Source organism: Equus quagga, chromosome 6 (genome assembly GCF_021613505.1).
Source record: "Equus quagga isolate Etosha38 chromosome 6, UCLA_HA_Equagga_1.0, whole genome shotgun sequence".
In the NCBI taxonomy this organism is placed as follows: Eukaryota; Metazoa; Chordata; class Mammalia; order Perissodactyla; family Equidae; genus Equus; species Equus quagga.
Window position 1 is genome coordinate 130,510,980 of NC_060272.1, and position 23,773 is coordinate 130,534,752.

General features: G+C 48.1%; 1 long non-coding RNA gene, 1 other non-coding gene and 1 pseudogene across 3 annotated transcripts; 1 reads left to right on the forward strand and 2 right to left on the reverse strand.

Moving 5' to 3' along the window:
- Window positions 1-11,234: 11,234 nt before the first annotated feature.
- On the forward strand, window positions 11,235-11,801 carry LOC124241222 (60S ribosomal protein L12-like; annotated as a pseudogene).
- A 942-nt stretch (window positions 11,802-12,743) lies between these two features.
- Window positions 12,744-12,846, reverse strand: LOC124241417 (U6 spliceosomal RNA). Its single transcript, XR_006889199.1, has one exon. It is a non-coding gene; the product is annotated as a U6 spliceosomal RNA (small nuclear RNA).
- Window positions 12,847-18,505: 5,659 nt separating this feature from the next.
- LOC124241223 (uncharacterized) lies at window positions 18,506-22,229 on the reverse strand. 2 transcript variants are annotated; one of them, XR_006889147.1, is made up of 3 exons: window positions 22,111-22,229; window positions 20,887-20,987; window positions 18,506-19,250 (listed from the first exon to the last, which is right to left on the reverse strand). It is a non-coding gene; the product is annotated as an uncharacterized LOC124241223 (long non-coding RNA). The 2 variants fall into 2 exon arrangements; XR_006889148.1 differs by having other exon boundaries at window positions 20,806-20,987.
- Between the last annotated feature and the right edge of the window lie 1,544 nt (window positions 22,230-23,773).

The following is a 23,773-nucleotide window of genomic DNA, read 5'->3' on the forward strand; positions in this document are numbered from 1 at the left end:
GAAAGGACCTAGGGGTTAAGGAAAGAAAGAAAGTACAGGTAAGGAGAGGAGCTTGGGGCCCCTGGAGTTTCTTGCAAGGCTGAACAACGGTTTCCCATGAGGCCATGCCCAGTGACAAGGACACAGCAACGGTTAACCTCCTCTGGAGGGTTATCTGCAAGTCTGCCTCCCACGGCATCAGCCCAGCTTTACATCATTGGCTGGAGCTTCCCCACCTCCACCCCCAGGAGACCTGAGCGAGTCCCCGGTAATGGAGCAGAGATTGGGATCTGACTGAGTTAGAGTCCTCGCTTTTCTATTCTTAACTCCTGGGCTTTTATGGAGCTCTGGGGGTTGAGCCGCCTTTTTAAAAGCCCACACATGGAAAGCATGGTGGGCACAACTGACTCACCATTAGGAAAAAAATTGGGTTAGAGCTCCAAGACATGGCTGGCATCAGAATACAATCCAGATGGCTGAAAGATTTGGATGTAAAATGTGAAATCGCAAAAATAGTAAAAGAAGAAAATAGATGAATATTGATAATTTTGGAAGTGAGGGGAGTATGGAAGGCCATTCTAAGTTTAACACCAAAGGCAGATAATAACGAAAAGACTGACACTTAAAAAAAAATTATGTGAAGATGACTGGCACAACAGTAGAGATGTTCAGAGAGAACTTCAATTTCAGAGTTAATGCATATAAAAAGAAGAGGGCCCTGGCCGATGGCTTGGGTGGTTAACTTGGAAACTGCATTTGGAGTATCTGATGAAGATATCCCCTAACTTCTCTCCATGTTTGTACCAATCAGCTGCAGGAGGATTTGCCTCAGACCAAACCAGCGAGGGTGGCTCTTGGGCCGGAGGCAGGGCCTTGCCCAAGACGACAACTAATGCCCAGGAGGGGAAGAGAACTGCCATACCCTCTTCTGCCTTGCATTCACCCCCATCTACACCCAACCAGCACATTCCACTCCACCCACAAAGTTACTACTTGTAGGCTCAGTAAACAGAACAGACAAGAACAAGAATGCACAATTAAAAGATGAACAAACGTCTAGAATTATGACACATTTGAGTAAAGTCAGGACTATGCAACAGGGCCATCAAAATCCACCATCGGAAAAACTAACATCCAAGAAACAGAATTAATAAGTACTAAAGCACAAGACTTCAGATTAAGTGTAATTACCATCTTCACAAGAAATATGAAAGGATATTTCACCTATTGAAAAGAATCTACTGGAGATGTTGGAAATTGAAGAACTTGGTTTTCCAAATAAAAATTCAATGGGCTGAATCACAAAATAGATATGGCTGAAGAGTGAATAACAGAGTTGAAAGATCAAGCAGAGAAATTCTTCTGAAATGTGATTCAACAGAACAGGGTAGGGGTACAAAGAAAAGTTAGGAAATGTGGAGGGTGGATCCAGAAGTTCCATCATCTTATTTAATAGGAATTCCAGAATAAGAGAGCAGAGGGAATGGAGGGGGGAAAAGAAAGAAAGAAACAATGGTGTATTTCCTAGAAGGGAAGACAAGCATAGCTTTCACATTGAGATGGCCCGCTGAGCACCAAGAATAAACCAATAATAATGAATAATAAGACCCATGCCTAGAATAATTATGATGAAATTTCAGAATACCAAGCATAGATACTGAGTAGTTTTGTTCCATCTTCTTACATTTGTAAGTGCATCTTTCTAGGAAGAGGATCCAGAAAAAGTATCCAGTTCTCAAAAGAGCAACCAAAAGGAAAGTCTAAGAACCCCTGCCCTCTATGAAGGCGACTTCTCCAAACGGGGGGGGGGGTGGGGCAGGCTAGTGGGATGGGCTGAACCCCTAGTCTCTCCTGAAGGTTGTTCCACATCTGGTCCATTCACTCCTTTTTTCTTGCACACTTGGAGAAGGAAAGTTTGCCCAAGCTCAAATCAGACTGTCCTTAACTCCACACGTTATTATACTTTCTTCTCTCTGGGAGAAACACTTGCAAAGCTTTCACCTCTGGAATGTGTCTGCTTCAAGAAAGTCTCTAATGGGGCCAGCCCGGTGGTGCAGCAGTTAAACTCACTCCCTCTGCTTCGGCAGCCCAGGGTTCGCTGGTTCAAATCCCGGGTGCAGATCTATGTACCACTTATCAAGCCATGCTGTGGCAGGCGTCCCACATATAAAATAGAGGAAGATGGGCACAGATGTTAGCTCAGGGCCAGTCTTCCTCAAAAAAAAAAAAAGTCTCTAAGACTCAAGGATGCTAGTAGCATTTGCTACTCTGAAGATCTAGCTGGGGAAACAGGGAGGGAGGGTCACGAGAGCCCACTGCAGCCTGGCAGCACTGGGACATGGAAATGTGGACCTGCTCGGGGTGTAAGCTGGGCTGAGAGGCTGGAGGCCCGAGCTGGAGACCCAACTGCGCTACCACTAACTGTGTGATCCGGGCAGATCACCTTCACTTTCTGAGCCTCGGTCTCCTGGTCAGTGAAATGGGAACAGCCTTTGTTCTGCCTCTCAGGGTGGTTCTGAGGCTAAGATGGTAAAACAGGGACGACACTCTCTGAGACAGCACGTTTGAAACCAAGGGTCACTTATGCACGTGCCTTCAAGGGCCACTCAGGTGACTCAAACCTGTGAAGTGGCCAGTGAAGACAGCAGGGAATGGTGGAGACCCTGACCTAATAGACATGCCTGGGAGCCAAATTCGGCCCTGGGTCCCCAGCTCCTGACCCCTGCTCTAAACAGAAAGAAGGATAATTAGAACAAAACAGCTCTCACAAATTGATGTAAATTAAAATTCGGTTTTTCACCCTGTTATGGGTTGAATTGTGTCTCGCCCCCCAAAAAATAAGTTGAAGTGCTAAGGACAACTACCTCCTTTGTGACCTTATTTGGAAATAGGGTCACTGCAGCTATAATTAGTTAAGATGAGGTCACACTGGAAGTAGGATTGGCCCCTAATCTGATTTGACTGGTGTCCTTGTAAGAAGGCAGTCACGTGAAGACAGACAGACAGAGAAGGCCGTGTGAAGACAGAGGCAGAGACTGGAGTGACGCATCTACAAGCCAAGGAATGCGGCGATTGCCAGCTCTCATGGGAACTAAGACAGGGCCAGGGGACAGACTCTCCTGCAGAGTCCTCAGAGGGAACCAGCACTGTTGACACCTTGGTTTCAGACCGCTAACCTCCAGGACTGTGAAAGAATAAATTTTTAAGCCACCTGGTTTGTGATACATTGTTGCAGCAACCCTGCGGAGGAGCGCACTCCCCTCAATGGAACTTTATTTCACATGGGATGTGAATTTCGGATCTTCAGCATGAGTCAGTGGTGGGACCCCCGGCTTAAGTCCTGGCAGGACCAGAGCTACGATGAGACGCGTTAGGAACTGAGGACCCAAAATTTCAGGAGGCGGTCACTCTCAGCTTCCTGCAAGTGCCGATCCTGAGTGCGAGTGCCTCCTCAGGAGCAGGGCGCCTGTGGCCGTGCTGGCGTGTGTGGCAGTGGCCTGCTTCATGCTTTCTCAAGAGCCTTTGAGTGGTGCTTTGGAGCCTACTATGAAATGTAGTTTCCAGCCACTTTAACCCAAAGCAGAACAAACATGTATTTCTCACTATCTCCGAACATTTCCTCTTCAGTTGAAGGCTGAAGGGTAACAGAATACGCCCCCCGAAAATACTACTGCAGGAGTTCAGGACACGCAACCCTGAAACACCCCACTTTGTGTATTGAACATTTTGAGCTGATGGCACTTGAAAAACTCCCCCTATTTGTCTAAAGACAGATCCTCCTAAAGGGACTCACTTGTTCCACATCCCCTCCCCAGAGGTACCATGGACCAGGGAAGACTGACTCTTATCAGAGGAGAGGAGACTAGGAGTCGACACCATACCCAGAAGACAAACTCCATCACAAAACATCACACCTCCCCTCCATTCTTCTAAGGGCCCATTCGTCTTTCCTAAAAATCACTTCCTTCTGCTAAGAGGCCTACATTCCCCTCCCCTCTCCATATCAAGATGGTATTTAGTCCTGAATTCTGAGCCACCGCAGGGAGTTACTCATTTTCCCCTGGGTGTCTCCCGTACATACATGTGGCAGACATGTTCATAAACTTCTGTTTTTTTTCTCTAGTTAATCTGTCTTTTATTACAGAGACCTCAGTAAGAACTCAGGGTAGAGGGGAAATTACTGTTCTTCCGACAGAAGACTTACAAACTTGAGTTTTCTCTCTGCCACCTACCTCATTCACTGCCATCTATCAGTCAATCAATCAATCAGTTAGTTCTCTATCCTAGGTGCTGGAGATTAAGAGCTGAATAAGATGCCAAAGGTGGTGGGGGAGAGAGATTCATTTTTTAAAAAAAGAAAAAAAATCAATTATCATAAAGTGTGATAAGTACTAAAAGAGAGACAAGTTCAGGGGCCTATGAGAGCTCAACAGACCAGGGAGATGGGGTAAGAAGATGGTACTTACACTGCCTCTTTAAGAATAAATAATTGTTAGTCAGATGAGAAGAAAGGAGGAAGGAGGAGGAGGTGACAGACGGGATGAAAGAGGAAAAGGAGTCAAGAATGACATCCAGTAGCCTGCATGATGTACAAATGTGGTGCCAGTCACTAAGACAGGTAAGACCAGAGACGGAACAGTTATAAAGGATGATGGATTGATTCTGTCTCAGACATGCTGAATCTCAGGTGCCTATAGATAGATATACAGGGAAAGATGACCAACACAGCATTTCCAAAGCTTCTTCTAAAAACCCAAGTTCCAGGAGCTTCAATATTCAAGAAAAAAAGGAGGAGGGGAGGTCTGTTGAAGGTGGTACTAGCCCAGATTCCCTAGGAAACAGAGCCTGAGGCAAGGACTATATGCTGATGCTTTTTATGGAAGTGCAAACCCAAAGCCTCAAGAAGGATGTAAAACGGAAGTGAGGTGGGAGGGACGGGAAGCGATGCAAGATGCAGGGAGGAGCAGCTGGTTGGCCACAAAACTGCACAGCTGGCCACTGCCGCAGCAGTTAAGGGAAAGCAAAAGGCCAGGGGTTCAGGATTCAGGCAGCACTGAGAGAATTTGAGAAAACGTATAGACTGTGTCCAAGACAAGTGTCAAATAAGTTGAAGAAATACTGGGCATTCCATGTCTTCTCTTGGAAGATTTGCAGTGCGTCTTCGCGTATTAACAGTGCTAAAAGTACCTCAGCAAGGAAATACCTTTCATTTTGCTTAACCCAGCATTTGCCAAACTTGTTTGACCACAGAAGCTTTCTTTCCTGCCCTGCTTATCTGTAGAGCTCCGCTGTGGTCAGGTGTGGGTACTGGAATCAGAGCTCAGGAGAGAGTGCAGATGGGAGACAGGGAATGGAGAAACATTTAGGTAGTGATCGAAGCCTGGAGAATGGAGGAGCTCACCCAGGAAGAGTTTGTAGAAAGAGCCTAAGCCTGAGTCCTGGGGTACACCAATATTAAGGGACAAGCACAGGAAGAAGATCCCTTAAGAGGTACAAGGAAGAAACAGCCATGGAATTAGGAGAATCAGAAACCATCATCAGGTAGTTGAAGCGGAAAGGAATTTACGACCAGGTATAGGTGAGCAGAGGCCATCCTAGGACTGAGCTCCTGGAAATTCCATCTTAACTATCAGACCTTACCGAGGAGCTTGTTGGAAATGCACATCTGAGATCTCACTCCAGATCTACTGAACCAGAAGCTACCCTTTAGCTGGATCCCCAGGCCATTCACACAAACATTAAGGTTTGAGAAGCTCTGGTGAAAAACATTGCTGGAAGGGCTGGACTACACTTAGAATGGAGCTTCCAAAGATAACCGTGAGCCCTCAGAATCACCACACCTCTGCCATCATGACCGGGAAAGAAACCACCACCGCTACTGCTGTGGGAAGCTGCTGAACAGGAAGCCGGTGACTGTGAAACCATTGTGCCATGATCCTCATGAGCAAAACTGATGCCTCACCTGCTGCCTCTTCCCACTTAAGTTCAAGTTTCACGTAAGTTTCTTTAATTGGCAATTCCTAAATCACATTTGAAATGCCAGCTGCAAGAGAGTCTAGGAAGTGTGGCTTCCCAGCTTTAATATAGTGGAAGGAAGTGGACAGGGATGCTGTGTGGACCAGCCCATGGTATCCATCATTGATGGTGTCATGGAAGCTGTCCGCCAATATCCATCCTCCCCTTCGTTTATGGCGATAGAAGTTTTAGCTGGGGACGCAACTGCTCAGGATAAGGCACTTCCCAGCCTCTCTGCAGATAGCTATGACCATGTGACTAAGTTTGGGCCAATAATATAAAAGTGGGAAGGTCACAAAGCAGCTCCCAGGAATCTTTGGGAGACAGCAGGAGAATGTTCTTTACACTTTTCTTTGCCCTTCCCTCCAACAGGCTGCGTGGAGCATGAGATGCCGCCATTTTGGACCACGAAGTTGAAGGCTACACTCTGGGGTTGGCAGACAGAACCAGAAAGAGCCTGAGTTCCTGAGGACTTTGCAGGTCAGAGCCACCATTCCTGCTCTGATGACTTACCTCTGTACCCATGAAAGACAAATCAGCCGCTGCTATCTCGGACCACTCCCAGAAGAACCTAATCCTGGCCAGTACAGGTTTTAAGGGCACCGGTTCTTAGCATTTGGGCACATCAATGATCCCTTTGAGACTCCAATGAATGCCCTTGGACCAGCCTCCCTAGGAAAATGCACATTTGCATAGCACTTTGTGTAACAGTTTCAGGGACTGCATTTTGTTTCTTCCTGAAGACTATCTAGGGACTCATGGATCCCTGGTTAAGAACCCCTAGAACTGAGATTTTTGAGAAGAAAGGATTATAATCAGCAGGCAGATGGCTCAGAGAAAAAGTAAAAACTGGGAAGTGACCCCTGGATTTGGTGTCAGGCTGTTGACACCATTGGTAGGAGCAGTTTCAGTGGGGTGGGGTGGGGCAGAAGCTAGACTGTAGAGTTCTGGGAGAATGGGAATCCAGAAAGTGGAGGCAGCAAGTATTGTCAACCATTTGGAGCAGCATGGTCCCAAAGATTGTGGTGGCTGGGAGACAGTAGAGTCCATAGGCTCCAGAGAGGGTTTTCTTGGATTTCCTCTGCTTCTAGGGCCCGATCAGCCAGAGTGAGGGTGACCTGGGATACCAACACCATTCCATGTGGCAGCCCCCTGGTGGCTTTGGCCATCAGTGCCCTGGGAATGCCGATGCTGTCTCAGAAACGAGCCAGGAGTGGGAGCCTGGGCTGGGAAACATCCCTGAAGGGCTGAAGGCTGGAGGATGATCTTGGCTCACCCTGCAGATGTTCCACACCAGGTACCTCTGGGCATCCTTCAGTGAGAGGGCTGCCCCCATTGCCCCTTCCCTCCCCAGCTGGCCCAGATCTGAAAGCAACGTGTCCAATAACCTGGGCGCATCCGGGAGCTGACGTCAAAGCAGACCACAGCCTGTGCTCTGGAGAGGAGAGGGAGCCACACCACGGGTCCTGGTTTCTCTTCTAACCAGGAAGCTCTTTGCCCCTTTTCTGCAGTCAGGTGTTGGACTGGCATTCCTGATGTGCCTCCCTGATTCTCTCCACCTGCTCCTCCTCAGCCCTGCTCTGCCATCCCAGCCTGACCCCTTTCTGGTCACCCTGAGCTCTTCCTTTTCACCATCCCCTGAGCACATTAGTCACTTATGTCCTCTCTTTCTTTAACATCATCCTTTCAAATGATAAAACCACCTTCCCGATGAAAGATTTATTGTCCAAGGAACCCTCCCCTGGTCCTCACAGTGGTGAAATTAGACAAAGGCTAGTCACAGGTGGGAAACCGGAGAAGGAAATGGCTCCGATTTATGCCAGAGCCCTGGGAGTCGGGGAAGCACCGGTGGGGGGAGGCCATCCAGAGGCTCTGCCTGAGTGGGGACACAAAATGCCCATTTACTTCCTATTTGGGGAGGAAACCAGGGGCCTCACTGGGACCCGGCACTTGCCAGTTTGCCAATTGCTGGCCCAAACTGTCAGGTTTTAGGGGTCCCTGGAAGGCCTCAGGCATCCAGGGAGAGGGTGCAGGTCCCAGGTCAGAGCCGGAGCAGGAATGCCTCCCACCTCCCAGGAGGCCAGCAGCCCAGGCTGCTCTGGAACACGCAACCTGCAGACAGGAGACTGAGTTTACAAAGTGGAAACTGTCCGATAGAACTTGTAAACATCCCATCAGCACCCCTCCCACTTCCCAGTCCTGGGGCCCCGGTGTCTGAAAACAAAGCTCGCAGCCACAGAAAGCCTTTTGGACAGATGAGAGTGGAGCCAAACAGATTCAACACCGGTGGGCCTGGTTCCCCGGGCGGCCTAGTCCTCCTCTCCTGACCAGCATTTCTGGGGTGAGGAGGAATAATTCGGCAAAACGACGAAGCTTCCCCCTGGAATTTCAGCAGGGAGCCTCGAAAGAACTACAGCTCTGGCCTCTGAAACACCTAGGTCCTAATCCTAACCCTGCCGCTGACCTGCTGTGTGACTTTGGGTACGTCCCTTAACTTCTCTGAGCTTCCACTTATTTTCTCAACTGTAGAATAAAGATGATAATTCTTCTTATATAAAGTTTTAAGAATCAAATAAATAATGTATGCACAGGCCCTGGCTTTTATTAATTAAGTTACTAACCTGCTTGAGGGTAGAGCTGCTAAATAACTTCGTTTCCCATTTTCAGAAATTCTCTCCTCTCTGCTCTCAGCTTCCCTTTCTCCTCTCTCATCATTTCTTTCCCCAGCACCTGGAAAGATCTCCTAGGTCGCTGCTATTCAAGGGTCCAGGGCAAGCAGCATCACCTAGGAGCTTGTGAGAAATGCAGACTCTCAGGCCTCACCCAGGACCCTCTGAGACTGAACCTGCATTTTCATAAGATCCCCAAGTTTTTCTCTGTGCGTGCTAAAGTTTGGAAACCCTCGCACTAGGTCACCTCTTGCTTCTTTTATTTTTAATATCAAATATCACTGGGTTTCAATAGTTCACACCACTTAACAGGAGTTTCCCTCTGGCAAATTGCATACCGCATACGAAAAGCTCCTTAATTGTGACACTTGAATAACAATAAATCATAATATTAATAAAAATAAGAAGAACACAGTCTAATACGTGTTTAACGCGTTGGTATTTACAACACCCTTATACATACTCTCATCTGACTCTAGAATACGGGATCGTTATCAGTGGGTGAGTGACCAAATGATTGAATGAAGACTCGGAGCTGTTTGGTGGAGAGGACTGCATTAGGAGAGGGCTTTTAGAGTCATGCCAATGAGGAATCGTGTTCAGCTGCTAGTAAGAGAGCCAAAACAGCAGTGGACTAAACAAAATAAGGGCTTGTTTTCCTCTCACATGGTAAACTGTCTTCAGGCAGACCAGGCTGATATGGGGACTTTGCAAGATCCTAGAAGCTGGGCGCCTTCTGTCTTCTGCTCTGCCATCCTTAGCATGTGACTTCAATCCTTAAGATCACCTCATGGATGAAAAATTACTGCTGGAGCTCCACCTATCCAGTTCACGTCCCAGAGACGAACAAGGAGGAATAAGGGGAAAGAGCAGAGGGTGCTTGTTAATCTCTTTAAATAGCTTTCTCAAAACTCCACCCAATCACTTCCACTGACTTCTCGCTAGCCATGCCCATCTTCAGGGAAGACAGGGAAACGTGGTTTAATTAGCCAGGCACACTGCTGCCCCTGACGTAGGAGTAAGGAAGTTGGGGGATATGGCTATTAGGATGAAAGCTGGCATTCTCTGCCCAAAGGGTCATGAAGGAAAGGAAAGAATGGATATACGAATCATGTTCAGTGCGCCAAGGCCTTCTTGGAAGAGGTTTGTGTTTCTCCCCATGCAATACCTCAACAGGCAATACAGGAGGGAGCGGGCCCTGGTGGGCTGCTTCTGGAAGAAGGGAAAGAGTCTTCTCACCAGTGCATTAGCTGAGGGCCCGGAGTGGGATGAGTTGAGACACCAGGACCCTCAGCTGGCCAGACTCACCTGAAGTGTTGCTTTCTCTCCAGAGGATGCTGGCTTCACGATGGCATTATCATCGCGCACACTCTTCTCCTGCCTGGGATGCTCTCCCTCCTCCACGGCCTAATTCCTACCTCCTTCCACCACTTCCTGGCCAGTCCTTCAGTCTTCAGCTTGTCAGTTCTCATAACCTTGTTCTATGTTCTCATAAATCTGTTCTATCTTCGTATAGATCAAACATTTGTTCCATGTCTGCCCTGCCCTGGCCTTTTACCCATCTAGTACAAAGTCCCTGAGGATAGATACCACATCTATCCTGATCATCATTGAATTTCCAGCACCTTGCACATACCTGGAACATAGCAGTTGCTCCAAAAATATTTCTTGAATGAACAAATGCATCTGATAAGAAAGTTCATACTATTCCTTAGCTCTTTGGGTTGTAAATAACAAAAAATCTACCTAAACTAGTTTAAGCAAGAAAGGGAAACTTAATTACAACACTACAGGGACATGTCACAGAGACCAGGAACTAGATTATAGCCTGGCCTCAGGAATGGAGTGGAACCAGAAATTCAGATGCCACCGGGAGTCTCCTCATCTTTCTTTCTCTCTCATCCGACCAGCTTCTTCTGCTTTTGGCTTCTGCACAGTGAGGGAAACATGGCTGCCAAGAGCACCCAAGCGTTGTATGTTATTGGACCAATCAGCTGGAGAGGAGTTAAGACAACTCTTTTTCTCTCATCTCTATCTCTTCAAAATTCCCAAGGAGAAAATTATTGTCCAAATATGGGTCAGGTGCCTGTCCCTGGACCAATCGAGTGACAGGAGCCAGGGTCGTATTGTAGAAACACGGCAGGTCCCGCCGCATCCTTGTGGTTTTGCTGTGGAAGGGTTGATTCCTGGAAAAGAGATTTGGGACAGACCAAACAAAGGACATCCATTGGGACAAGAGTCGGCTCCCAACACACACCAGAGCCACAGGAATCAACACACTCAAGTCAGGATAATTCAGGGAGAGTCAATTCACAAAATGACTAATTATAAAGGTATGGACAGGTGTGGGGAAGACAGCCAGGGTAGGGTAGCCCCAGGGCTGGAAGCAGCACAGCTGTCCCTACCATAACACCCAAGGTGTGAGGGGAGGCGAGAACACCAGCCCAGGAAAGGAGAGAGTGTTGCAGAGTGGGCAGAGTGTTGCAGACGGTGTCCCTTTCCTGGAGCTGCCATAGCAAATGACCATTACTTCTGTGGCTTAAAACAACAGAAATTTGCTTTTGGCTTTCAGCTCAGAGGCGGCCAAGGTGCAACTTTCTTCAGTTGTCCCCAATCCGGGTTCATCCGACAGCATCACCCCGACCATGCCACCTAAATTCAACCCCAATGAGATCAAAGTCGTGTACCTGAGGTGCACCGTGGGGAAGTCGGTGCCATGTGTGCCCTGGCCCCCTAGATTGGCCCCCTGGGTCTGTCTCCAAAAAAGGCTGATGATGACATCGCCAAGGCAGTAGGTGATTGGAAGGTCTGAGGATTACAGTGAAACTGACCATCTAGAACCGACAGGCTCAGACTGAGGTGGTACCTTCTACCTCTGCCCTGATCATCAAAGACCTCAAGGAGCCACCGAGAGACAGGAAGAAGCAGAAAAAAATGAAGTGCAGTGGAATTGTCATCTTTGATGAGATTGTCAACATTGCCCAACACATGCTGCACCAGTCATTGGCCAGAGAACTCTCTGAAACCTTTAAAGAGATCCTGGGGACTGCCCCGTCTGTGGGCTGCCACGTTGATGGTCACCACCCTCATGACATCATAGATGACATCAGCAGTGGTGCCGTGGAAATGCCCAGCTAGTTAAGAGCCTCAGAGGAAAATACTTCAATGAAGGATCACTTGACAACCAAAAAAAAAAACAGCAACAGAAATTTATACTCACAATTCTGGAGCCATAAGTCCGAAATCAAGATGTTGGTAAGGCCACAGTCCCTCCAAAAGCCGTAGGGGAGAACACTTCCCTGCCTCATTCAGCGTCTGGTGGCTCCCAGTGCACCTTGGCTTGCGGCTGCGTCACTCCAATCTCTGCCTCCTTTACATGGCCATCTCCTCTTCTCTGTGTCATCTCTTCCAGCTCTAATGAAGATGCTTGTCACTGGATTTAGGGCCCACCCAGATCATCCAGGATAATCTCATCTCAAGATGCTTAATTACATCTGCAAAGACCCTTTCTCCAAATCCGGTCAGATTCCAGGAATTCGGATGTGGACACACATTTTGGGGGGCCCTCACTCACCCCACTATAGCCACCATGAAAGCAGCAATGATTTTAGGTTGAGGGATAAGAGCCAGGGAGATAGGCGGGAAAATAAATACCCCAAACTCCCTTTCCTCCCTCACTTCATCTCCTGCCGGGGGTCTCATTGGCCAAACCCAATAGGAAACCCGAGGGCATGAGTATGGTTGGTGGGTTCCAGGCTCCCAGGCCAAGAGCAGGGTGGAGAAGGTGGTGGAATGGATCTGGAGGGGCAACCACAACGCAGGGGTGCATAACATCAATCAAGGGAAGATTGGACTCTCATTTATTTGGAACTTGAGCCGAGGGTTCATGGCTGCAGAGACTCATAAGCGAATGGCAATAGTACTGGTGGTATTTGTGCCAATAACGTGACATGTCTGTATACGTAGCTGTTGTGCCTTCACCAGGAAGCTGTCTTAGGTGCGAGCAGATGACTGCTCCATTCTATCTTCTGATGGGGATCTGTCCAAGCATTTCCACACTGAAATATAGACTTTTTTTCTTTAATATGAAAACACCTGATGAATTTGTGTGTTGTCCTTGTGTGGGAGCTCTGCTAATCTTCTCTGTATCATTCCAATTTTAGTATACGTGCTGCCCAAGCAAGCAGGAAACATACGGTCTTGTATTTTACAGTTCTTTTTATTTCTCCCTTTATATCGTGGCATTGTATGGTTTAATATTATGAAACTGTGATGTAGGTTGGTTATATTATTTATGAATGCTAAAGGTGGTGTTGAAAAATATTTATTATAAGAAAGGGGTATTGGGTTGCATAAAGTTGAGAACTCCAAGGCGTAGATGACTCAATGAGCCAGTGCATGAAGTGCTTGGTAAATAGCACCTATTGTGGTTAAGGCTGTCATCACTCTCCCTCAATTCCAGGCACAAATGAGTTGAGGACCCTGGAGACCAGTCGTGCTGTGAGTCACCGGTGTGGTCGGGAAGAGAGGGCGCAGCCTGGAGCCAGGTCTCCTAGGGGAGGGGGTGCTGAGTGACAAGCCGGGTTCCCAGAAACCCGGGCCCTGACATCGCCACCTCCCCCCGCCCCGAGCAACAGGTCTCCAGCAGAATGGACTCTCTTTTGAGCCCTGGAAGCCCCCACGAGCCCCCCACTAGCCGCAGCCAGGCGGCTCCCTCTGAGCACACCAGCATCCTGGGCTTTCCCCCACAGCCGAGGAGGCTGGGCCAGGCCTGGCTCCAAAGCCACAAACCAGACCCGCCCGACCAGCTGACGTCAGCGGGTCCCAGGCGGGGGAGGGGGAGGTTGGCCTGGGAGCCGGGCTCTCTCACCCCCAGGGGAAGGGAGGAGATGTGAGAAGAACGAGGAGGGGAAAGAGGAAGGAGGAAGGCAGGCAGGCAGCGAGCTCTCAGAAGTCTGATCAGCCGGTGGGGACAGCTGTAGGGAGGGGGGATGGGATGCCCTGTCACCCCCATGCTTGCAACTAGGCATTCAAGACCCCTGCCTACATCCCCATCCTCATCTCAGACCATTCTCTGCATTCCCCCAGGACCCTCCCACAGAATTACTTGGATGTCCCCCCAAAGCCAGGCTTATCAGTGCCTATGTGCCTTTGGGAATACAGTTCTCCACTTGAATTGCCTTCCCTGGCTCATCTAGCTTCAGGTGTCCCTGAAAATATCCCTTCTCATGAAGTATTACCCAATTCAGACGTACTTTCTCTTGTCTCTGTACCAAACTCTATAGGTGGTTTTTTTTCGGTGAGGAAGACTGGCCCTGAGCTAACTCTTTTTGCTTGAGGAAGATCGTTGCTGAGCTAACATCTGTGCCAATCTTCCTCTATTTTGTGTGGCATGATGCCATAGCAGGGCTTGACAAGGGGTCTGCGCCTGAGGTTCCAGACCTGCAAATCCTGGGCCAGGAAAGGGGAGCACATGAACTTAAACCACCACACCGCCAGGCCAGCCCTGTAGGTGTTTAAGGCAGACTAGAATGGCCATTGATCAATTTAGGATAGAATTTTGAACTTTAGTGTATGTTAGAATCCCTCAGAAGGCTTGTTCAAACAAGAATTGCTGGGCTCCATTCCCAGAGTTTCTGATGCAAATTCTGGTCTGGGGTGGGGCCAAGAATTTTCACTTCCAGCAAGTTCCCAGGAATTGTTGATGCTGCTGGTCCAAAGATCACACTTTGAATACCACTGGTTTAGTGCAAGAAACAATCATTCCTGGGTATGATCAGAGCTTATTTATTAATTCATTCAGTGGCTGTCTCCTGCAGGCCTGCCACGTGCCAGAAATAGGCCAGGGGTTGAGCAATCAATGACAAGCAACGCAGACATAGGACAAAGCCCCATGGAGCCTCCAGTCAACTAGAGGAGACAGATATTAAGCAAATAAACATACTAGTCAGTATATAATAAGAAATTGTGATAAATGATCTAAAGGAAAAGAACATTATGAAAAAGAATAACAAGAACCTATTTTAGATTGGGTGGTCAGATGGGGCCTTTTGGGGAAAAGGGACACTTGTACAGGTATATTTTAAACAAACTTCTATAGGGTACACTTATTGCACTGTATTATTGCCTTTTTGTTTTTTAAGTTTTCCAGATAACCACTAGTCTGTGTGCTCCTTGAAAGCTAGAATCTTGTCTTATTAATATTTGTGCCTTCCGCATGCTGCACAGAGGAGGGCCTTGGTAGATAGTGTAAGAATGGATGGAAATACGGAGGGATCGTTGGAAGAATGAATGAATGAAATGTCAGATGAATGTATGCATAGATAGGTGGATGGATGGATGGATAGATGGATGATGGAAGGACAGGTGACTATCTCTGGCAGCAACATGGAGAACCAGGATTCTTGATGGTACCAGTGAGAGAAGAATGGAAATTGATAGAAACTTAGCTGACTCCTTTACTATATCTCCAAACTCTGTCCATCATTTAAGGTGACCACCAGCAGTCCCTCCTCCCCAAAGCTCCCTTGATTATCATCACTAGGCTCCGCTCCTCGCATGAATGAATTGCTGTCACCTCCTGCACTCCCACGCATGCCACGCTTATTTAGACACACAATTGTCTTATGCTTGTCACCTATACTAACCACCTGTGTGTAAGTTTCTCATGGTAAGCCATGCTCTCTGTGTCAGTCTAAAAAAAGGAAAGGCGTTGGGGGAGGAAGAAGAGAAAGTTTTTCCCCTACCACTGAGCTAAAGAAGGCACAGAGCTCAGAGGGTGGCGCAGAGATTCTAGCTCTGACAATTCATCACGTGACTTCAGAAAAGCACTTTAAATGACACATTTCCTCCAAAGATACGTCTCAGGCTTCTCAGAGGAGCACGGTTTATTTAGAGACTCAATTTGAGTCAGATAAGGAGAATAAAAACACCCAGAGTTGAGGTCCTCTGGGATGTTTAAAAATGGAGAGTGGAGGGGCCGGCCCCGTGGCTGAGTGGTTAAGTTTGCATGTTCTAATTTGGCAGCCCAGGATTTCATGGGTTCGGATCCTGGGCACAGACCTAGCACTGCTCATCAAGCCAGGCTGAGGCGGCCTCCCATATAGCACAACTAGAAGGACCTGAAACTAGAATATACAACTACCTACAGGTGGCTTTGGGGAGAAGAAGGAAAAAAAAAGAAAAAGAAGATTGGCAATAGATGTTAGCTCAGGTGCCAATCTTAAAAAAAAAAAAAAAATATGGAGAGTGGAAAGAAAACTATAAACTATATAGAAACCAGCACCTTCCCTTTGAAGATTCTCCACCGGGATGAAAGCTCGACTAGCTTTTCATGCTTGACTCCCACACCCTTGTTTCCAGTCTCATCAAAGCTCTTACCACCCAGCCCAGTCCTCTTATGCCCAAGGAACTTGAGTTCAGAAGAGAATCCCCAAAGGATCTGGAGGTGGGGGAAGAGCCCCTTTGTATCCAAAAGAGAGCAGAATGAAGAATCTGGGACACAAAATTCCCCAGAGATGGAAATAAAATGCTTCTCAATAGTGAAGAAGCTGAATAGAGAACTCTCAAAAGAGGGCAAGACGTCAACAAACGTGGGCATGGATATCTAACCCTAATAGTAACTAGAGAAACGTAAAAAAGAGAGATTTCAAATGTATGCACACACGTATAAACTATATATATATTAAACTATAATAGTCTGTGTAAGTCAGGATGCCTCTAGTGGACTGAAATTGGCACATTTCTGAAATCATGGGGCAGTGGGCCTCAAGTCTCTTTAAAATGTTGACGTTCTTCTCCCCCCTAAAAAGAGGACATCAATTTATTCCCAGTTCTTACGATCTATCCTCAGGGAATCACTTAAAATACAAAGACAAACAAAACAGCAAAAAGAACCCTGATCACACAGACGTTCATCCGTGTATTACATGTAATAGCGAAAGACTGGACACAGCCCGGAAGTCCGGCAACGAGAGAATGATTGTTAGTTAGACATTTGTAGAATACTATTCATCCATGCCCAATTCCGTGTTCTGCAGGGTTCTTCCTTGGGGAATGTGCCAGCAGCGATGTTGTCTAGGGTGCAGGTCCTTCAGGAGAGCACCTGATTGAGTCCCTTGAGGCCAAAACCTGATGCTTAGCTTCTCAGTGTCAGAAACTGGCTTTTCTTAGTGCACAGATAAGAGCAGACTCATGGTGATGGATTTCCTCTCAAGGCTAGGGTAGCCATCACAGCCAACGTAGTAGCTCACACTGCATGACATCCCTTTCCAGACAGCAGACTATGAGCATCCACTGCCCAAGATCTGTCCTCCAGCTGGTATTGGGGTAGAAGGGAAGAAAAATCAGCAGGCTGCTTAGTGAGCTGCGTGTTTGAATAAAAGGAAATGGTGGTCTTGAGGAGACCATGATGGGGCTTGCTGAAGTGTCTCTGATCTAGAGGAGAGACAACGTCTCTAGCGACTGAAATGCTTGTGTCTCTCCCTTGGAGAGTGGAGGCTACCTGGTGACCAGTTTGCTCTCTTGCACTTGCTTTTCCATGCTCACCACTTTCTTATTAATGCAGTTCCATTCTGAGCACAGGTGACTGACCAATCCAGGGGTGGCACGAGCTGGACCAATCATCGTTCCTTCTCTGGGCACATGGACTTGGGATGGTGATAGTTGTCATCGATTGCCTCTCAGCTCCAAATTCAACCTTCATTATCTGCTCCGTAAAATGTAGTGGGCCATCTAAAATGTTTCCCGCGCCGGCTGACAAAAGTTATGCTTTGTTAATAGAGAGCACTGGAGAGTCGTTGTAGGAGGGATTTTCCTTTCTGATTCTGGTGTGCTCTGCTCAGCAGGCCCCTGTAGCGTGTGGCACCTGGCTTCTACAGCTTGGACAACTCCTCCAGTATCCAGCTCCTGCAATGCAAGCGACTTCTTCAACATCAGGGTCCTGCTGATGCAAGCCAGGATAGATGGCTTCTTTAGCATCCATCTCACCCAGTGCACGGTGGCCAGAATCATCCGAAGGCCAGCAGCCTCCCCTGGCACTCCCACTACAGGTGGTTTTATAGAGGGGTGACTCCAGTGAACACATCTTAAGCACCCTAGAGGGTGGATTTCTAGCGAGTTCTGACAGTGCAGCAACATAGGGACTTCTCTTCCATCCAGTGAACCACAGCCGCGCCCTCTCCAACAGTCTGGAGCTCAGCCATGGGGTGGCGGCCGGGGGCTCTATCTTGGATGGTCTAGCTCAGCCCTGAGCCTTGGAGCCGCTATTGTTGTGCTTTCTAGAGTTCTCTTTACTTCCTACTGGCTGATCCCTTGTTACTGCAATCCCTGTTATAGCTGTTAACAAAAATATCCAGTATAAGAATTAAGTTAGGAAAATTTTTTTCTCATGCACTTTGCAAACCGGGGAGATGTGGCCTTCGGCAGCAAACTGAAAGTAGGCTCAGGGGAGAACAAAGAAAAGGGGGATGCCTTTACAGAAAAAGTTTCCGTGCAGGTTCCCACTCAGATCTGCTTATGCAAATAAGAGATACAAGCCCACTGAGTCCTGATCGGTTGGTGCAGGTCACAGTTTTGTTGGTTAGGTCCAGGTGGCTGTTAGGGGCTTTGGCAGAGTGAAAGCTTAAGAGTGCATTCGGTGGTTTTCCCAAGAACAGAGTACGTGGCTGCATCCTGCTCTCGTCATGGCTGCTTGGCTCCATTTGTTTTGAGGTCCCCGTTAGCCACACAGAGTCCATCTTGTTCTCAGGAGTATTTTTGATTTCATTTTATTTCACATAGTTAATAATTCTTTACATTAAACTTTCACAATTCAAATTGCCGTGTGGTTCCTATCTCCTGATTGGGCCCTGACTGGTACAGGGACTAAGACATAAGGTTCAGTCCCTCTCTGGTGACTACACTGTGGTGAACTTGGGAGTACCAGGCGGCCATCTTTTCTGCTGTGTGGACTGGAAATATAGAAGAAGCTGGTTTACAGAGCAGAGAGAAGAACAAAATAGGGGCACAGGGAGAAGGAACAAGTGATGGAGGCTGCCAGTCTGTTCCTGAAGTCCACTGCACCTGGGAGACGCCCCAGCCTCCTAATAATTCTACTTTCCTCCTCTTTTATTTTTCTTTTTCAGTTTAAGCTAGCTCTAGTGTGTTTCTGTAACTTACGACCAAAAGAGACTTTAATACAATCTCTGGGAGAGGCTGTGCTGCCTCTCATTAGAATCTCTTAATATACATTAGTTTCATCAGAACATTTAGAGTTTGAAAGACGTCCTCTTTTGTTATTTATAAAGGTGAGAATGAGTCCAATATAAAAGTCCAACAGAGATATGTATGTATGTCAATTATACTTCAATAAAAATATTAATAATAGTAATAGATATGTAATGGGACGAGTACAGCATTTTGAAAATTACTAATGTGCTTGTTTCTTTTGTCTTTTTCCTCTTCAGCACAAATCGTGGGCTGGTTATCCTCCATTTGCCACTGCAGATCCGCCGTCCTCCATTCTCCACCCTGCTCCACGCACCGGGAGGCTGACCTCTGCAGAGTCCTTGTTGCTCCACCTTCCAGCTCAGCTCCGGTAACGGGACACTGGAAGGAGAGGAGAGAGCAGGAGGAGAGAGATGTGAGCACAATTATTCCCCCGCTCCCTCTCAGCCAGACCTCAGGTGGGCAGTGGCCGCCTCCTCCACCTACAGTCCTGTCGGACAGTCTCTCTCCCACAGCCACAGCTTTGTTTGTTGCTCCTTCAGGACAAGGGAAGTTAGTGCCCTCCCACATCGCTACTCCCTGAGTGCTCCGCCATTGCTCATCTGTTACCTCATCCCAGCCAGCACCTTTGTAAATAATCCTTCATCAAACCCTTCAGTCACCATGTTCGGCAAACCGTCTGTTTTCCGCGGAGCCCTGGCCAGTACAGCAGCCATGGGAAGGAGGGGAGCAGGGGTCAGCGTTTGTTACAGAGGGGATACAAGGAGAAAGACGGGGGCTTCTGACATGCAAAATGGGATCGTGGAGAAGGATAAACGCCTTAAAGGCAGCCTCCTTAAATTGCCTCTTCAGGTTATTCTTCAGTTAGACTCGTTGCTCATTTTCCCATTAAGCAGGTGGGAAGTTGTGCAAGAGACTAGCTCAGCTAAAAACAAAGATTATAGGAACCACTGGTTTTCTGCACATTCCTGGTTGAAGTGCAATATAAATCTGTAAGCACTATGGGAACGTGGCTAACTAAATGACAGAATGACGGGATGGAATATTAATGATGATTACAGCAAACCTTAATAAGCAACAGCTTATAACATGCTGCCAAGTGAAAAAGGAAGGCAGGAAACTTACGGTCATCACGATCTCAGTTATGTTAAAAGCATACACACACGAGCAGAGAAAAAGAGAACTTGTAAGGAAGTCACCAAAATGTACAAAGAGGTTGCGTTTAGGTGGTGGAATTAGGGGTGGTACTTATTTTTTTCCTTTATATTTTTTTTATACTCCAATTGTTCTACAATGAGCATGAATTACTTTTGTATCCAGAATTTTATCTGCTTTTTCTAAGAGAACATGTGCGGCATGATCTGCTCACATTATCAGGAACGACCCAGACTGAGCGGGCAAGTCCCAGCCAGGGCTTCCGTTTCCTGGGCGCCTGGGCCTGGTTAGTGCGGGAACCTTGGCAAACAACTCTCAGGTTAACTCTTTCTTCAGAAGAGAGGAGGAGGTGGTGCCACAGGGACCTTCTGCTGAGGGCTGCCGGTAGGAGTGCGGTCGCTATCGTGAGTCCCGTCACCCTGGGTACCTACTGCGGAGATCTGGGGAGTTCTTGTCTTCCAGGCAGGGTGAGTTGGGGCCAACTGTAGGGGGCTTCTGGAAAATAAGTTGAGGCAGAAGTAGCCGTGTCCTTGGGGACAGGTGTAGGACTCTACCACCAGTGACACACGCAGGGTATGAATGGTATCCTTGGAGAGTGGAAAGCACCATCAGGCCGGCTTAATCAGGACCGGAGGGAACATGTAAGCTGATGTCCTTGTTCCTGCCGAGGTGAGTGTGGTCCTGCCTTTGGGCCTGTGCTCGGGCCCTTTCCTCTGAGGAGGGACATGAAATGGCATCTCCCTTAGCTCATCTCTGTCTACCTGATTCCTGCCTGAATTACCTTTGGAATATTTAAGTGAAATAGCAAGAATTCTTCCTGGTGAATCAGGCATTGGGTTCTGGCCGTCTGGAGGGCACGTACCCGCACCCCTGATGCATCACACGTAAGGCCTCCTCCTGGGGTCAGGGCAGGGAAATGTGCTGAAAGGCGGTGATGGTATTTCGATATTTTGTTTCGTTTTGCTGTTGTAGGAGACAAAAAATGATTTTCTCTCTACCTTCTGAGTTCTTAGCTGAGAGCCCTGTAATAGAAGACAGTTAACTACAGAAAAACAAACAGAAGTTTACGCACGTATCTGCCACATGTATGCACGGGAGACACCCAGGGGAAAATGAGTAACTCCCCGAGGTGGCTCAGAGTTCAGGACTAAATACCATCTTGATATGGAGAGGGGAGGGGAATGTAGGCCTCTTAGCAGAAGGAAGTGATTTTTAGGAAAGAATGGGCCCTTAGAAGAATGGAGGGGAGGTGTTATGGTTTGTGATGGAGTTTGTCTTCTGGGTGTGGTGTCGACTTCTAGTCTCCTCTCCACTGATAAGAGTCAGTCTTCCCTGCTTGATGGTACCTCTGGGGAGGGGTGTGGGACAGTGAGCTTCTTTAGGAGGATCTGTCTTTAGGCAAATAAGGGGAGTTCAGAGAAAGCTCTCCTGGCATTTGCTGTTTTTCAAGTGCCATCAGCTCAAAATGCTCAATATACCAAAGCAGGGTGTTTCAGGGTGGCGTGTCCTGAACTCCTGCAGTCATATGTTCGGTGGGCATATTCTGCTACCCTTCATCACGGTTATCCATGTGGTTTCCTCCCCTTAGTTACCTCCCACCTGGGCTAGTCACCCCACCCGTCACAAGGCAAGTCTGTGGGAAGAGCCTTTCCCTGGGCACTCCCCACCCCTGGGCCCTGGCCAAGGCTGCGCTGCCTGCAGTCTCTGCCTGCAGTCTCTGCGGCCTGCAGAGTTCCGTCCCCCCAGTGCCCAGGGCGTGACCTCCTACCAGCCTCTAGGGACACTCGCCCTGCCCGTCTTTGCCTCCTGACGCTACCATCAACCTCCCTGCACCTCCTCCCTTGACCAGTGTTGAGGATCAAGAGAAAGAAGCCGCAAGTTCTCTATATAGAGCCCTGCGCCCTGGGCTCTGTGGCCCTGAGCTGGCCGCTCGCCTGGCCCACGGCGGAGATGGTGTATCCCTTTCCCCTCTGAACCTGCTCCTTCTCTTCCCAGTGTGCGTCGTGCCTCGTGCCTTGTGCTTCGGAAGCCTACCCGGCCACAGCAGACATCTAGGCAGGCAGGCCCACAGGGACGGCCTCCTTACCGTCCTGGCTCCCTGATGACATCCCTGCAGGCTTCCCTCTTGAATCAGCCACTGCGAAGTGAGGGCTAGGAGAGAATAGACGACACTTCTTGCCCCAACCGGTCTTCCCTTCCTGTTCTTTCCACCTTTGGCCGAGACACCACACAGAAGTGCATTTTGGTTCTGTTTACATTCTCGTCAGAAGGCGTGCTCACTTCCAGGCAGCGCTTCTCACACAGTGAGGGACGTAAAGATCATCTGGGGCCCTTGTTAAAGCACAGGTTCCGACTCGGTCATTCTAAGGTGGAGCCTGAGACCGGGCCTTTCTAAGAAGCCCCTGATCCCACGGGATGGAAGGGGCCCAGTCCTGTATTCTAGGCTTAGTGGGATACTGCCGAATCTGTGAAGAGGATCAGAACTCCAGTGTCAGAATTAATCACTGCTCCCTTCGTTTCCCCAACACCTCGCTCAGACCTTGATACAGCTGCTGACAGCTGGACTCGCCTGCACCTCTGCCGCCCCGGGGCTGCTGGACAAATCATCTTTGGAGCCCTAATACCTGGCATGGGGGATGCTCAGCAGCTTTTTTGAATAAAGGAACAAACGCATTAATGGCTTTTGAAGGCAATTTACAAAAGATGTAGGTTGTTAATAGGTAACATTCCCCAAACTGTATTCCCTGGGACACCAGTTCTGGGGGTGTTAATAGATATTTGTTAAAAGATGGAGGGGAGGTAAGAAGGTTCTGTAGTCACTTAATCTGGAAAATGCTGGATTAAAAATAGACATCTGAAGAGTTTCTGGAGGCTATAATAGACTCGTGGTTATTGCTAGTGTCCAGGAGAGGGATCCAGTAGGCAGCGTTGCCCTCACTAATATGACCACAGAGAACTTTCCTGAGAAGCATCTTATTGCTTGTGTGCTGAGGAATACAGGGACAGTCATGACTCTGGGTATTCATCCAAGGATTGTGGGTAAAAATTAAGTTACGAAGGAGATCTAGCTAGCCGGTAAGGGGAGAAGATGTGAGAACCAAAAAGAAATAGAGGCTTCCTTTTCTGTTCCCCTTGCCACCTGAGTCATCAGACTGTGGGGCTCTCTCTGCTCTTCTGGATTCCTCGGGGAGGAGGACACAAGGAGAAATTCCGACTCCTTCTTCCTCCTCTGACCCACTGCAGTGGCTGAGAGGGAGAAGCCAGGAAACCAAGAGAGAAGGGAACCAGGAGAGCTGCTTGGTGCTCAGTCCGCTAAAAGACTAAGGATACCCGTAAGTATCCCCAGGAAGAGCTGTGCTCCAGCCAGAAGACAGGGGAGGATCGGAGTTTTAAAAGGGACCACATACTGCAAGTGCGTAGCTGGGATTAGAGTTGAAATAAACTGACAAAAAGAAAGGAAGAGTCTAGAAAAAGGCCCCAAGTGAATCCCAGAGTTCATTTACCTTAAACAGTGGCTCCTAACTCAAGGCGATTTTGCCCCTCCCATTCCATGTTCCGCAGCATCTGGAGACATTTTTGGTTGTCACAACAAGGAGGAGGGTGCTACTGGTGTCTACTGGGGGGTGGCCAGGGATGCTGCTCAACGTCCTGTAATGCACAGGACAGCCCCCACAGCAAAGAATTATCAGGTCTCAAGTGTCAGTGGTGCCACTGTTGAGGAATCTTGCCTTAAACATTGTTCTAAAACA